Source organism: Haemaphysalis longicornis, unplaced genomic scaffold (assembly GCF_048455015.1).
Source record: "Haemaphysalis longicornis isolate Haplotype H1 unplaced genomic scaffold, Haemaphysalis longicornis Haplotype H1 scaffold_2, whole genome shotgun sequence".
Lineage (NCBI taxonomy): Eukaryota > Metazoa > Arthropoda > Arachnida > Ixodida > Ixodidae > Haemaphysalis > Haemaphysalis longicornis.
In genome coordinates this window covers 5556194-5570895 of record NW_027526295.1, presented here as the reverse complement: position 1 = coordinate 5570895, position 14702 = coordinate 5556194, and the positions used below count along the sequence as shown (strand labels likewise).

The 14702-nt window shown below is 46.0% G+C and overlaps 1 long non-coding RNA gene across 1 annotated transcript; it reads right to left on the bottom strand.

The window, feature by feature from the left end:
* Positions 1 to 260: 260 nt before the first annotated feature.
* Positions 261 to 1901, bottom strand: LOC144166977 (uncharacterized). Its single transcript, XR_013321800.1, has 2 exons — positions 1812 to 1901; positions 261 to 387 (listed from the first exon to the last, which is right to left on the bottom strand). It is a non-coding gene; the product is annotated as an uncharacterized LOC144166977 (long non-coding RNA).
* Positions 1902 to 14702: the final 12801 nt, after the last annotated feature.

Below are 14702 nucleotides of genomic sequence, written 5' to 3'. Positions count from 1 at the left end.
GATTCTCAAGTTTATTATAGAAAACTGAAACCTACACTACTCAGCTTTATGAATCTATACCGAGTATGTTTGGGATATTTCCATTAAATTTGTAAGACAAAACTTCCAGCAATGCACGCTAAAGAACAAACAGTTAGCTTGAAAAAGTGAAGTATTTTGCTGAATGAAATAGATCTGAAATATGCTGACTGAAATAGATCTAGCACACTGCAGATTACATGTTGCAAAGTATGGCATGCAAACTAGATGAAACGAAGTCGCAAAGCTTGAAAATTCTTTATTTAACACTTTATAACCTCCAATGTAAATACAACCTTTCACGTGCCCATCGTGCTTCATGCCAGGAACATCTTGGCTCAAAATTTTCCCCAACTCCTCGGTCAGCACCTGCAAAACCAAAAGCAACAATTTCATGTTTTTGTCCTATATACGGCTACATTATTAGACACAAAAAGAATTTTTGCCTGCTTTTGAACTATTTTGGTTGGCTCGACTCTAAATACAAACTGGCAACCTCGACTCAAAATACAACCTAAATACAACGTGGCATGCCAACAAATACCAATGATGTTTGAAATACTTTTGACTGCACCCTTCAAAAAAATTTTACGAGGCACTGGGGATTCTTTACTGTTGTGGTTTTATGTCGGAAAATGCTTCTGTCATCACTTCATGGCGAACTAAATTTTTGACTCGTGAGAACCTCTACAAAGCCAAATGATAGCTGAAACTGGTAGAATTCGCAGTGCTTCGCTAGATTCCCTCGATCTCACTGACAAGCTGTACTATCTTGCGCACTAGCATAAGCAGTTTGCGGATAGGGTACTGCAGAACAAATGCCTAGCCTAATTTAAAAAAAGAAAAACTGCATACCTCGGTTGCATCGAGCAAAGCTGTTCTATGCCTGCCGAATATTCTACAATATAAACATACGTTTTCACAAACGCGCTTTGACGGCATCTATCAATTATGAGGTGTGCGCGCCGTAGTGGAGGCCGCCGGATAAATTTTGACCGCCTAGGTATCTTTAACGTGCGACTAAATGTCGTACACACGGGCGCTTTCTTTTCGCCTCCATCACAAAAGCGGCCGCCGCAGCCGAAAATCGAACCCGCGTGCTTGGGCTCAGCAGCACTACGCCCTAGCCACCGAACCACCGCGGCAGGTATTGACGGATACGTGCGTCTGCAAGCGCATACAGCAAGCACGGTTAGTATATTAGTACACGCGTCATGCTCACGTCAGCAAAATGCATTTACTTCGCCGCGTTCGCCGGCATAAGTCACACTATAGGGCACCTCGGCGTAAACACTACGGCCGCGTCCTCTCTTCTAGGGTCGTGAAATCAACCACCTAAAACGCACCGTACGGCTTTTTACACGTTTCGCAACACCGTGCCTATATTTCAACTCAAGGCCAATGCATAACGCATCTGCTCAACGAGCTCACACAGTAAAAATTGTTACAACCCTTACCGTAAACTTGAGTGGACGTAAAAGTAGCCACTGCGCACACCACGTCGTAGGTAGCGCCGGGCTGAATGCGAACGCCGGCACGCTCAACGACTGTGTCTTTCAACGAGAGCACGTGCACGCACCGCTGATAGCTTTACGGAAACGGTATAACTAATTTATCGCGCCTATGATTGCGAAGAAAAGATGATTCCCTGAGCGCGTTGGCACTGTCATTCAAAACGCGCTAAGCCAGTTATGCCTAACTTCGGCACAGCGTACGGCGTTTGCGGTACACGGAAAGCTAAGGACGATTTCCCGCCCCCTCCCCACTCACCGGCACTTATAAAAATGTCTTACCTTTCATTGAGGACGCAAAAAGATGTCTAGAAGAAAGCAGCAGGGAAGCTAGTTGACGCTTCGCAACTCGCACACATAAGCGAATAGCTATGGCTATACTAGAGTGTACCCCTGTTCTGTGAGTGTACTAGAAGTACTCTAGCTATACGCCTCGAGCGCGGCCTGTAGGGGCGCCACTGAAATCCCCCTAGCGGCCCGTTTAGAAAGCAGGCGCGGGAGTCCGCGCCCCGCTCCCCAGTGCCGCCGCTGCTTTTGCGGCACGTTCACGACTGAGAATTGCCGTTTGTGGGCATTTGAAATTCATGTTTGTGTGGAGCAGTCACTCTGTTCGCAAATGGGGTGTGTTTACAAGAGTGTAAATGTTTCCGACGCCATCTTAGTGTGGTATTTTCGGTCTGTATAAGCGCCAGGTGTGTGTCACAGGCCAGCGTCGCGGAAACGGCGTATGATGGAGCCGATTGTAGTTACACTGACCTGAATTTACTAGCCGTGTCTCCGTAACCACCGGTTCCTCAGATGTTCATGCTACGGCTATACACTACGATTTAAATCGGTTTTGGAGCACTCATACCTGACAGCACACCAGTTACGTTTGCCAATATTATACCTCAGATGTTGATCACCACCATTTACAAGCCAGTCTGTGTTAATTTCGGGAATATTCAACAAAAGTACGATGGACAATGCATAATTATACTCGGGGATCAGCACACGACAGAGTCGTCTTGTTGCGAGGTGCGCGCCCGCAGACCTTCATCTGCTACATATATCCTCTGCGAGCAGCGCGGAGACGGGCTTACAATATAATCCGCGTCCGCGACTAAATGCTTCTTCGAAATATTGTCATATGGCACACCTAGGGAGCCTGCAGAATAAACCAGAAACGGAAATCAGAGGGCCTTATCACATACCACACTCTTCCAACGACACATTTCATCGCTTGTTGAACAGCCTACCCTGTATACTTCCAAAAATGCGTCCGCCGCTCTTCGTTGAAGGAGAAAAACAAAAGGAAAGTGAACGCGAGATTTATGTGTGGGATTGCTAAAACGTTAATTGCTTGATTCCGCTCCGCATTTGTACACGGCGTCCCCCCCCCCCCTCTTACCGATTTCTCGCGAAATAGCAGTGCATTTCGCGTACAGTTGGTCTAGTGAAACCTACCTGGCTTAAGTTTAGACGAAGGTCTTTAGCATGCCAGAAGATGCACTGTTTTTTTTTTTTTCATTTCCGTTAGAGCTATTATGTTTCTAAATTCCTAATTGGCACAGCATTTATTTTTCTGTGGTTTCATTTCCTTGGTTCTTGCTATATGGCGTGTGTGGGCACATATTTAACGACGCACAGGCTTGGAATATACTTTACATTTTCACATGGTTTATATTCTTATAAAAGGCATAATTTATTGTCCGGGATTGGGTAATCACATTCCCGAAACATATTTTTCTGCGACGTATATATGCGAAACGAAGCCGCATTCGTTGTCCACGCTGCAAAATGAAGCCAATCTCTCATTGTGCCAGTATCAGGTCTAAACGAGGCGTCAGTAGAATTCATTTGTGCCTGATGTTTTGGAGGTGACATGGGTGATATGTTGCTGCCGTCGCCGACGCCCGGAAGAGCGGCGACGAAGCGCGCAGAACCGCGTCCCCGGGTAGCTCTTGCAGGCGATCGCGTACTCTACGAAGACGCAGCTGCTTTTTAAGTGAGCTAAACGTACTCTTTGCCTATAGTCGTCACCATAACAAGTTTTTTTAGGGCGCGGAAAGGCGAAAAGAAGCGAAATAGAACCAAAGCACTGCACGCAGCGCAAATCCCGTCAACGCCGCGGAGAAGCGGCGGCAGGCGGCACAGCGATCGCGAAGCTCGAGGCGTATACGGCTTGACGTGGCTTGTCACAGTGTTGGCTTCGCATCGCACAAAAGACAAACAAAATTTAGTTCTTAAAAGAATACATTTTAGTCTAATTATCAGCAAATCAAACAACTATTTTTATGAAACTTTACGAGATCTGCTGTCCTTTTTTAATTCGAACATAACTATATCATATATCAAGTTGACTCGTTCAGCCCGCATCGAGTGTTTTGTCTGGTTTTGTTTGCTTTCTGAGCTGGCAAATTGTTTGCCTCCCGCTGCAGGAAGCAAGAATATAGACAACATAATTAACTCGGGGCTAATTACGATAAGTTATTAACATGATTGAGGAATATTGCTTCAACCATGCAGACGTACGATGGGCGTCCAGCGGACTTTATTGATGGGACCACAGTAAACGTCCATGCACAAACGTAGCTCGGACGTCCGTCGGACCAAATTCAACGGACGTTCACGTTTCCCAGAAAAATACATCCGAAGTACGTCCGCCAGACGTCGAGCGCGGCACTTGGACGTTCGGCTGTAAAACGGACATCCTACGGATATCTGTGGTCCAATGGGTATTATGATAAAAAGTTACCCACACGCCAATTCTGGTGCGGACAAGCATCAGACGTTGACCGAGCGCATAGAAACAGCAGGGAGAGCAATCCTTGGTGAAGCAGACGACAAATGCGAGAATCCCTAAGCTGACGTCACGGAGGCGCGCTTCGCAGCGCCGCCTGTGTTCGCGCTCACCGCCAATAGTGCCAAACAGACAAAGCTCCGCTATAAAGAGAATTGTACAGTTTGTTGATGTGGAGGAAATACAAGATGGGCAGAGCAGTGCTTTTCATACAGTAGAAATTATGGAACTGGAATAGTCAATGAAGTGCGATGTCGATAGAAAAATAAACATATCAAGAATTGATAGTTGACTGCACAAAATACACTGACATGCTCTGTCAAGGTATTACACTTTGTACCAGTGTAAAGACAATGAATGACACGCTAAAGTCCAGACGACATGTATGCCTATATGATGCTTTTCATGCTGTTCCGCCATTTCCCAGCCGTGCTGTTCCGCCAGCGAAACATCGGGACTGCCTTGATCGGCTCGCGTCAGGTTCCCGGCGCAGCTCGGTGTATCCGGTGCAAAATGCAGCCGGGCTGAATATGCAGCCCGGCTGCCGAGTTCAGCCGAGTTCAGAGTTTTTTGCTGTGTTTCTCTTGCCTTGCATTGTTGTATACGTGACCATGTCAAAAACAAGTCTGAAAGCGATAGGGAAACCCGTAGTGAACTTCGGGATCTACGAGCTGAGATCAAGGAAATGATGAAAGGAGCAGAGTTCATGGAAAAAGAGTTCGAAGCCATGAAGACGCAACTAGCGGAAGAACGAAACGAGCGGCTAAGCTTAAAACATGAAATCGAAAAGCTGAGGGCAAAGTGCAAGGAAAATGAATCCCAAATCGAAGAGCTTCACAGGAGGCTCGTTCAGTGTGAACAGTACTCCCGCCGATCGAACGTAGAGATGAAAGGTCTTGCGGAGGCGGAAAACGAGGACGTCACTGATCTAGCGAGTTAACTGGGCGCGGCGATTGGCGAGCCCATTAGTGCTGACGACATTGAAGTGTGCCACCGAGTGCCGACTCGGGAGGAGGGCAAGTCAAACGCTGTTGTGCAGTTTAAAAGCAGGTCGAAACGGGATGTCGCCCTCGAGAAGGCGCGAAAAAAACCGCATCAAAAAACACAATGTTGGAATCTCGAATGAAGGTGCCATATTTGTGAACGACCATTTGTGCCCTTTCCTGAAAAAGCTTCTTGCTCAGGCAATCGCAAAGAAACGGGAGCACCAGTGGCGCTTTGTCTGGACTAGAAATGGGCGAATCTAAGCGCGCAAGTCGGAAGCGAGTGACTCATGATCAGTGCGCATTCAGTCGGAGCGTGATCTTGAAAAGATCGCCGAAAGCGGCTGTTCGTTCTTTTTCTGTTAAAACCCTTTTTTTCGTGCACTATCAAGAGCACTGCTTGCCGGCAGATATCTCTGTACCGTCACGGTCTAAAAACATGCTGTCTGCAATTCCCGTAAACGCACGATCGGTTTCCCCTAAGCAGGATGAACTCAGCGTGTTTTGCTCGGAATTCAACTTTCTGTTCGATGTAATTATGTTTTCCGAAACATGGTATCATGCGGAAAGTTCTGTGTTCGTTATGGAAGGATACAATCACAATTTTGTCAGTCGAAGTGGGAAACGCGGCGGGGGAGTCGCAATGCATGTAAAACAAAATATGTCTTGTGAATTGGTGCAGAAATACACGCGCATAACTGCACATTATGAAATTCTGTGCGTGAAAATTGAAAACAACTTGTACGCTGTGCTTCACCGCCCCCCTTCTAGCAATTTCACGGCTTTTTCCAAATTCTTGGACCAACTTTTTGACTATTCTTCAATTCAGGGTTATAACATGTTACTTGGTGGGTGACTTTAATGTGAACATGCTGGATGACAATATTCATTCTAGGGAGCTCAGTTCCAAAATAGCTGCTTCTGGTTTTAAGAATATAATTACAACACGTACCCATGCGTGTGACACCGACAGGCCAGACCACTCTTGATCTCTTCATAATTAATCAAGGCATTGAAATACATGCCGCCGGCACAATAAGTTATGATATAAGTGACCATTGCCCTATTTTTATTGCGTACATGAATGCCATTACACGCAACGATTGTCCGCTTCGCACAAAGTACAGACTGTTTTCGAGTATAAATATGGACTCCTTCCGAGGGCGTATACGGAACCAAGACTGGTCGGCAGTTTACGCTAGCAATGACGTTAATGAGAGCTATTAACAATTTCTGTCAATTTTTTCCCGTCATTATGACAACTGCTTGCCATATGTCTATGCGAAAGAAAAAAATAAAATACGGAAGCCCTGGATTGGCCCTGAGCATGTAAAAATGATTAACAAGAAAAATCAGCTGTTCAAAAAATTTATAAAAACGCGGGATCCTTGCAAGTTAGCGGAATTTAAGAAGTACAGAAATAAGCTAAATGCTGAATTAAAAAAAGCAAAGTCATCCTATTTTGATTACCGTCTCTCAGATGCCTCCAGACAGAATCCTCATCAGGTATGGAAATTAATAAATGATACGTTAAGCCGTAATTGTGCGAAACCTACAGTATCTGAGATAACTGTGCAAAATAGGAAAATTTCAGGGGTAGCTCTGGCAGAGCATTTTAATGATCACTTTATTAATATTGTGCAGCCAACGGAACACCGGGCAGGGGCCACAATAGAATATCAAAACTCTGATACTATATTTCTGGCGCCAACAGATGAAAGCGAAATTTGTCGAACGTTCATTAGTTTAAGAAACAGTAAAGCAAAAGATATTCACGGCATTGAATTTCAACCAATTAAGTACGTGATAGACATCATAGCACCGTGTCTAGCATACATATATAATCAATTGTTCTGGAATCTGGTCAGTTTCCGCATTCTATGAAGATAGCCAGAGTGTCTGTTATATTCAAGAACGGTGATAAGAATGACGCAAACAACTACAGGCCCATATCCATACTCCCAATATTCTCTAAAGGATTAGAAAAAGTTATATTTTCCCGCATTACCACTTTTTTCCTGAAGCACGATATAATTACAAACTGCGGGCATGGTTTTCAACGCGGCAAATAAACAGAAACGGCACTACTGGCACAAAAAGAACTTATAATTAAAACTATTGAGGATAGGAAGCTTACACTCGGTATATTTATAGACTATAGCAAAGCTTTCCACTACCTGAACCATGTTATTCTGCTGACAAAGTTACAACGCTGTGGCGTCCGCGGTATAGCGCATTCTCTTCTTCAGTCATACCTTTCAGAACGGAAACAGTGCGTCGAAGTTGGAGGCTTTATTTCTTCCCACAAAACTATACATCATGGAGTACCTCAAGGCAGCGCATTAGGGCCGCTGCTGTTTAATATCTACGTTAATGATATTGTTAAAACCAAAAAAAGACGTCACGTTCTTTCTCTATGCAGACGACACCAGTTTGTTTATTTCAGGCCAAAACACAAACGAAATTGCGGAAAAGGCTCAGGAGGCCCTGTCGATCATTTACCACTGGTCACATTCCAACAGCTTAAAAATTAACGCAAGCAAAACAAAAGCCATCTTATTTGGAGCTAAAAACAAGGACACAACGATGCATCAAATGATAACTTTAGGCAGCGTACCTATAGAGATAGTGAACAAGCACGAAATCCTGGGAGTAACATTTTCCTCTGATTTGACATGGACGGGTCACATAGAAGCCTTGGCTAGATCACTGTCGTCAGCGGCGGGTGCACTAGCGCGATGTAGACATTATTTTCCGGCGAAAGCTGAAATTCAGATTTACCATGCCCTGTTCGCTGCACATTTACATTACTGCACTCTCATATGGGGCACCACTACCATAGGAAATATTGAAAGACTCTTTCTTTTACAAAAAAGGGCCCTGCGCTACATCGCCAATGTACCCTACTCGCACTTAACTCAGTCTTTCTTCTCTCAATTCAAAATCGTCTGTCAAGAACATTTATAAATTTCGTCTATTGTATTCGCTTTTCTTTTCAAGTGAAAGGTACCAAGTTTTTTTTTTTCTTGGAACGCAAGGGCGATTTAAAAATGCAACAGAGTGATTTGCGCACTCGAGGTTGTGACAGGTGGCTAGTTCCGCTTCGACGAACTGACTATCTTCTGCAGTCCTTAAGATGTACTGTCCCTTCCCTGCTAAACAAATGGGATATTGTAAACACAAATTTAAGTGGCTACACCCGAAAAGAAATGAGGGAATTGTTTTTATAAAGTTGTTGACACACACCGTTCTTTTTTATATATGTTGATCAAAACTGTCGTTTGCTTTATCTTTTTCTTTTCTTTCTTTTTTTCCTTTTTGCCTTTTCGTGTCTATGGAGTCTTTGTTTAGAAATATTTCGATTTTTACGACTGTTTTTCTTTTTTTTGCTCCTGTGTCACTGCAATCGCTATGCTTCATTGGTCATCTGCGCATGACAGTGTATATTGTTCCTAGCCTACTTTTGAAGTCGAACAACTCTGTATAATGGAGACAAAAAGGGAAACAGAACACTGTAACTGTCTACATTGCGAGTGCGGGCCCTCAGGCACCTTTCATGTGGTCTTTACGGCCACTTCTCGCCTGGGGGACCCCCAACTACTTGTTGGAAATACAAGTTAAATTGAATTGAATTACATGTTGACATGTACAGCATCTGGAGCGGGCACAGGGATCAGACGTTGACGTAACCCTTCTTTTCAGTTTTATATCATCAATGAGAACAAGAATATCCTTAAAACTGCAGGTTCCGCGCCTGCAGGCGGCATCAGGTGGTTCTTTAGGCTACCCCAACCTGGCACAAAACATTTCGGAGGGGGTGGGGGGGGGGGGAGTGCACGGTCTTGGTGTGCCCCCCCCCCCGGCTACGCCCCTGCCCTGGTGCAGTAATGGCCACAACCTCCCATGAATACGCCATTTAACCCTCGGCCCTCAGTCTTAACTGGCTGCGATGCAACAGACCACGGACTGAAATTCAAAACAGCGCAAAAAAACGGGACAAGACACGACGACACACGGCGCTGACTAGCAGCTAGTTGGTTTCTTCCGCGGCTTGCGAAATTTATTCAAGGAAGGAAGGCGACAAGGAATCATGATAAAAAGCAAGCACATCAAACAAACACAAAACGCAAGATCTATACACGTGCAATGACCAAAAATGAGCAACGCTGATGCAGCGCAGCGATCTAACACGTGGCCAGAGGCGCGAGGCAATGAAAGGCAAAACTAAAACGTGCAACTTTTTCTTTTTAATGAATCCAGATGACGGATTTCCTTACGTTTTTGAGGAAAAGCCTGCACGGGTGCTCGCCCAGATACCACGATGCGCGTGTTGCACGAACATATAAGGGTCAGCGTGAGCGCGAAATCTATGAAGCGTACCTCATTCATAAGGCAGGCGACGATTGCGTTGGTAAGCCTTCCGTTGAATTACGACGTTATCTGGATTCATAAAAAAAAAACAAGTTGCACTTTTCAGTTTTGCCTTTCATTTCCACGCGCATCTGGCCACGTGTTAGATTGCTGCGCAGCATCAGGGTTGCTCATTTTTGGTCATTGCACGTGTATAGATCTTGCGTTTTGTGTTTGTTTGATGTGCTTGCTTTTTATCACGATTCCTTCTTGCCTTCCTTCCTTGGGTATATTTCGCAAGCCACGAATAGTCAGCGCCGTATGTCATCGTTTCTTTTCCCGCCTTTTTAGCGCTGTTTTGAATTTCAGTTAGCATGCACTAACTGGCCCAAACCACAGTTCTAAGGCAATGACTAAGGCGGCGGTCAGACCTGTGACGCAGCAAAGGGTGCTAAGAATCCATGGATGCGGACAGGCCGCCATTGGAACCTGAACCTCGCAACGTTTAACATAGCGAGGGGAGTTTTTCGAGGAATTAGAGGGCATTAAGTGGGATGTAATAGGGCTTATCGAGGTTATGAGGACACGTGAAGCATTTCCAGTGCTGAAAAATCGACACGTCCGATGTTACCGTGGTCTACTCGACGAAAAAGCGCTGGCAGTGGGATTTCTAGTCAATAGAAGCATAGCTGGCAACATAGACGAATAATATAGAATTAACGAAAGGGTATACTGGTTTTGTAATTAGGCCTAATAAGAGGTACAACTTGAAGGTCGTACAGGGCTACGCGCCTACATCCAGCTAGGACGTCCAGCTAGTTAAAAGCTTCTATGAAGGTGTGGAATCGTCAATGGCTAAAGTAAAAACACATTATGCCTTGTAGCAGGTCGGCCTTGCTGCTACCGGCAAGGAGCATACGATGAAGCAGTGATTCAAAAACCCAGCGGTTTATTCGCCGCTCACAACCATTGGTGCTTGACGGGTGTAGTCGGGTGGCAGTGGCGATCTTCGAAAACCGGGTGGTCCTTCCCGAAGTATCGGCGGCGGCGCGTTCACGGCCGGCGCTGGCTGCCCTCAGCTGCATTCACCGGCACGAGTCTCGACAGGAACCGTGCGTGAAGGCGTCCGCCTTCCACAGGGGCTCCCACGGCTCACCCCGGATGGCAGTAGACCGGTGCCACAAGTGGCCTCCTAAGACCCGGGGGTCCTTGCAGAAGGCCCAAAGGTGGCAGGGTCCTGTCCGCGGGTCTTGCTCCGCGGGGGTGGGGTCCGGCGCAGTCGTCAGCAGCTGTCCCTGCAAGCAAGCAAGAAAAAGAGCCCCGCGGGCTGGCGCGCACGCCGGTTATAAAGGATTATCCGAGCGACCGCGCATACTTCTGCGCAGGGTAATCGCGAGACTGCTTCCTGGCCCGCGATCCACAAAATATGCCGGTCGCGCTGCTTCAATGCTCTTACGTAAAGACACGCACGTGTCTAACCGTCGATTGCCAGCGTTGGTTCCTACAACCTACAACTTTAGTAGGCAAGAAGCAGGCTGGAGACAAGGCAGTTGAAAACTATGGTCTGGGTTGTCGGAATAACAGAGGGGCCTTATTACTATAGTTCATATCACAAGCTAGCTGCAGCACTGTGCACAGGCTACATTGTTATCAATAGTGCGCCCACTGAGGGCGCCTAATCCACCGTGAATGGGGTCCTGAAAGGACACTCCCTTCTCCCCTCTCGGCAAGTGGCACCGCACGGCCCCGGCGCCTTTTGTCGCTTCCTTCGCGGTGAGTTAGGCGCCCTGAGGGGGACAACAATGTAGCTTCCACAGTGCTGCAGCTAGCTTGTAATATGAACTATAGAGTTCGACGAACGAATAATATACGCATAATGAATACCTTTGTCTGCAAACGCGAGAGCCGGAAGTGGACGTGGAGGAGCCCGAATGGGGAGCATAAAAATGAAATATACTTTGGTAGGTTGCGGGTCCGCAGCAGGTCAGGAACACCTATCTTTTCTTCGCGTCCGGAACTTACGTACGTTGTTGGAGTCGAAGAAAATTTGAGCGCGCTCCAGGTACTCCGTCCACGCCGCTTACTCCGTCCACGTTTGCCCCGCGCCCGAGAAGCGGTGCAATGGCAGGCACATGTGGCCGCTCGCTTGCAGCCTCTTGCTTCGTAGTACGGTGGAATAGACTTCATAGTGTGCGATAACCCTGGCGTCAGGCAGAATGTGGAAGTGCTCGGAAGGGTGAGGTGTAGTGACCACCGTATGATAAGATCACGAATTAGGCTAGATTTGAGGAGGAACCGTAACAAGCTAGTGCGAAAGAAGCTGATCAATGAGCTAGCAGTAAGACGACAAGCTGAAGAATTCAGGATCGCGCTGCAGAACCGATATTCACCTTTGACCGAGGAAGCAGAGTTTACGACACAGGAAGCCAGGGACAATCTTTCACGCATCATTACGGAGTGTGCAATAGAAGTTGGAGGTACGATCGCTAGACAAGATACTAATAAACTTTCCCAGGAGACGAAAGATGTAATAGGGGAACGGCAAAGCATGACAATATCCACCTCAGCTGACAGAATATAACTAGCGGAGCTTTTGAAGCTAATCGATAAGCGTAAGACAGCTGACACACGGAAGTATAATATGGAGAGGATTTGAGCATGCTCTAAAGAACGGAGGCAGCTTGAAAACCGTGAAGAGGTGTCTAGGCATAGGGAAATACCAGGTGCATGCACCCAAAGACAAGCAAGACAATGCAGTCACAAATAGGGATAAATAGTTATAGTAGCCGAATAGCCGAAGAGTTCTATAGACATCTGTACAGTACCCGCGACATCCAAAAGAATACCTTACAAGGAAGTAGTTAGAGGAGGTAGACATCCTACCAGTAACGACAGCAGATGTAAAGAAGCCTTTGAAAGAAATCATCATCATCATCATCACCACCAGTAGCCTATCTACGCCCACTGCAGGGCAAAGGCGCTCCCATTATGCTCCAATTACTCCGGTCCTGTGCCAACTGTGACCACTTTATCTCCGCAAACTTCTTGATCTCATCTGCCCATCTAACTTTCTGCCGTCCCCTCCAACGCTTGCCTTCTCAGGGATCCACTCTGTTACCCTAATGACCAACGGTTAACCTGCCTTCGTATTACATGCCCTGCCCACGTCCATTTCTTCTTCTTATTTTATACTAATATGTCCTTAACACGCGTTTGTTCTCTGACCCACTCCGTTCTCTTCTTGTCCCTTAATGTTCCACCTATCATTTTCCGCTCCATTGCCCGCTGAGTCGTTCTTAATGTAAGTTGAACCCGCTTAGTGAGCCTCCAAGTTTCTGCCCCGTAGGCGAGTACCGGTAATAATGCAGCTGTCATACACTTTCTTCTTCAGGGACAATGGTAGGCTGCTATTCATTATCTGAGAATGTCTGCCGTATGCACTCCACCCCATTCTGATCCTTCTAATTATTTCTGCCTCATGGTTGGGATAAAGGATCGACAGACTATAAAGGATCGACCCAACAACTTCACCTTCAGAGGGCACGCCGGACCTTGCGCAGGCATGTGGCATAAAGCGCCGCTCTTCTACTTCGTACAGGCTTTGCTGCTTGGTTTCGCCGGAGCATCTTCATCGCTGGATCGCGCCGTGATTGACGCGTGCTGTTCGGAGGCGCCCTGGTTATTGCCTGTTCACTGCAGCGTTTAGCTCGTCGACGTGGTTCCGGCAGCGCCCCTACCTGGCCACGTGACATCAAGCGAATCGCCTATAAAGGATCGACCCAACAACTTCACCTTCAGTGGGCACGAGGGACCGTTTATTTATTTATTTATTTATTTACTCATTCTGTTAGCCCAGGGGCCGGTACAGGGTGGATCTACAACAGAGAACATGGAGGCAGTAACTGCCGCCTTAGACACGAGTGCAACGCAGAATGTGTGCGACACAGTAGGCCGAACAGTATGCGGCACAAGTATAGTATTCAGCTGCATTGTGCACAGGTTCAAAATGCAAAGGTACAAAGTACAAGGGTACACAACAATAAGCAACTCTGACAAAAGCGCAATTAAGCCAAACTGGATACGACACATATCTTCCGTATGGGCGCGGACCCCACTATAGGGCCAAATCATCAAGAGACAGCACTGTCGGCTTCTATGTAGTGTAACAATAATTTTTCAAAGTGCGCTAAGGAGTCTCATTTAGTAATTTCTGGCGGCAAATTGTTCCAGTCTTCAATTGTATTGGGAAGGAAAGAGTGTTTAAATGTATTTAAACGAGTCATTATAGGCATTAATTGGTTAGGGTGACTACTTCTAAGTGTACGAGACAGTCGAGGTTTCAAATATTGCTCCGTGTTAAAGTTAAAGTAGTTACGGTGCATTAAGTAAAGAAACTTTAATCTCGCTACTCGGCGCCGTGTTGCGAAAGGTGGCAGGTTAAGTTTATTTAGCATGGCAGTAACCGAATCTGTTGACCTGTAGTTGGATAGAATAAACCTTGCGGCACTCCTTTGAATTTTTTCAATTTTTTCACTTTGGTATTTCTTCGAAGGGTCCCATACGATGCAGGCGTATTCTAATAGTGGACGGACAGTGGTTGTGTAGGCAGTCAATTTGGCTTTCGTAGTTGCTAGTTTGAGGTTCCTTCTCAAGAACCACAATTTCTGTTCAGCTGCACTACATAATTTATTTATATGCGTTTTCCAATTTAAATCTTCAGAGATTGTGACCCCCAGATACTTGAAATGAGTGACACGTTTTAAATCCTTTCCAAGGAGCTCATAATTGAAGGAGAGGACATTTTTAGTTTTGTTTGTTATTCTGGCGAATACTGTTTTGTCATAATTAATTTTCATATCCCATTTCATGCACCATTCATGGATTGTTTTCAATGCTGAATTCAAAGTTACTTGATCACTGTGACTGGATATTTTCGAATAAATTAAGCAATCGTCCGCAAACAGATGAACTGTGAGCTTTTTGTCAATACTGCCGCGAACCATACATTGGGTTTGTTTATTTGTGTTTTGCTTTTACCGCCCGGCTGCGCCGGTCTGT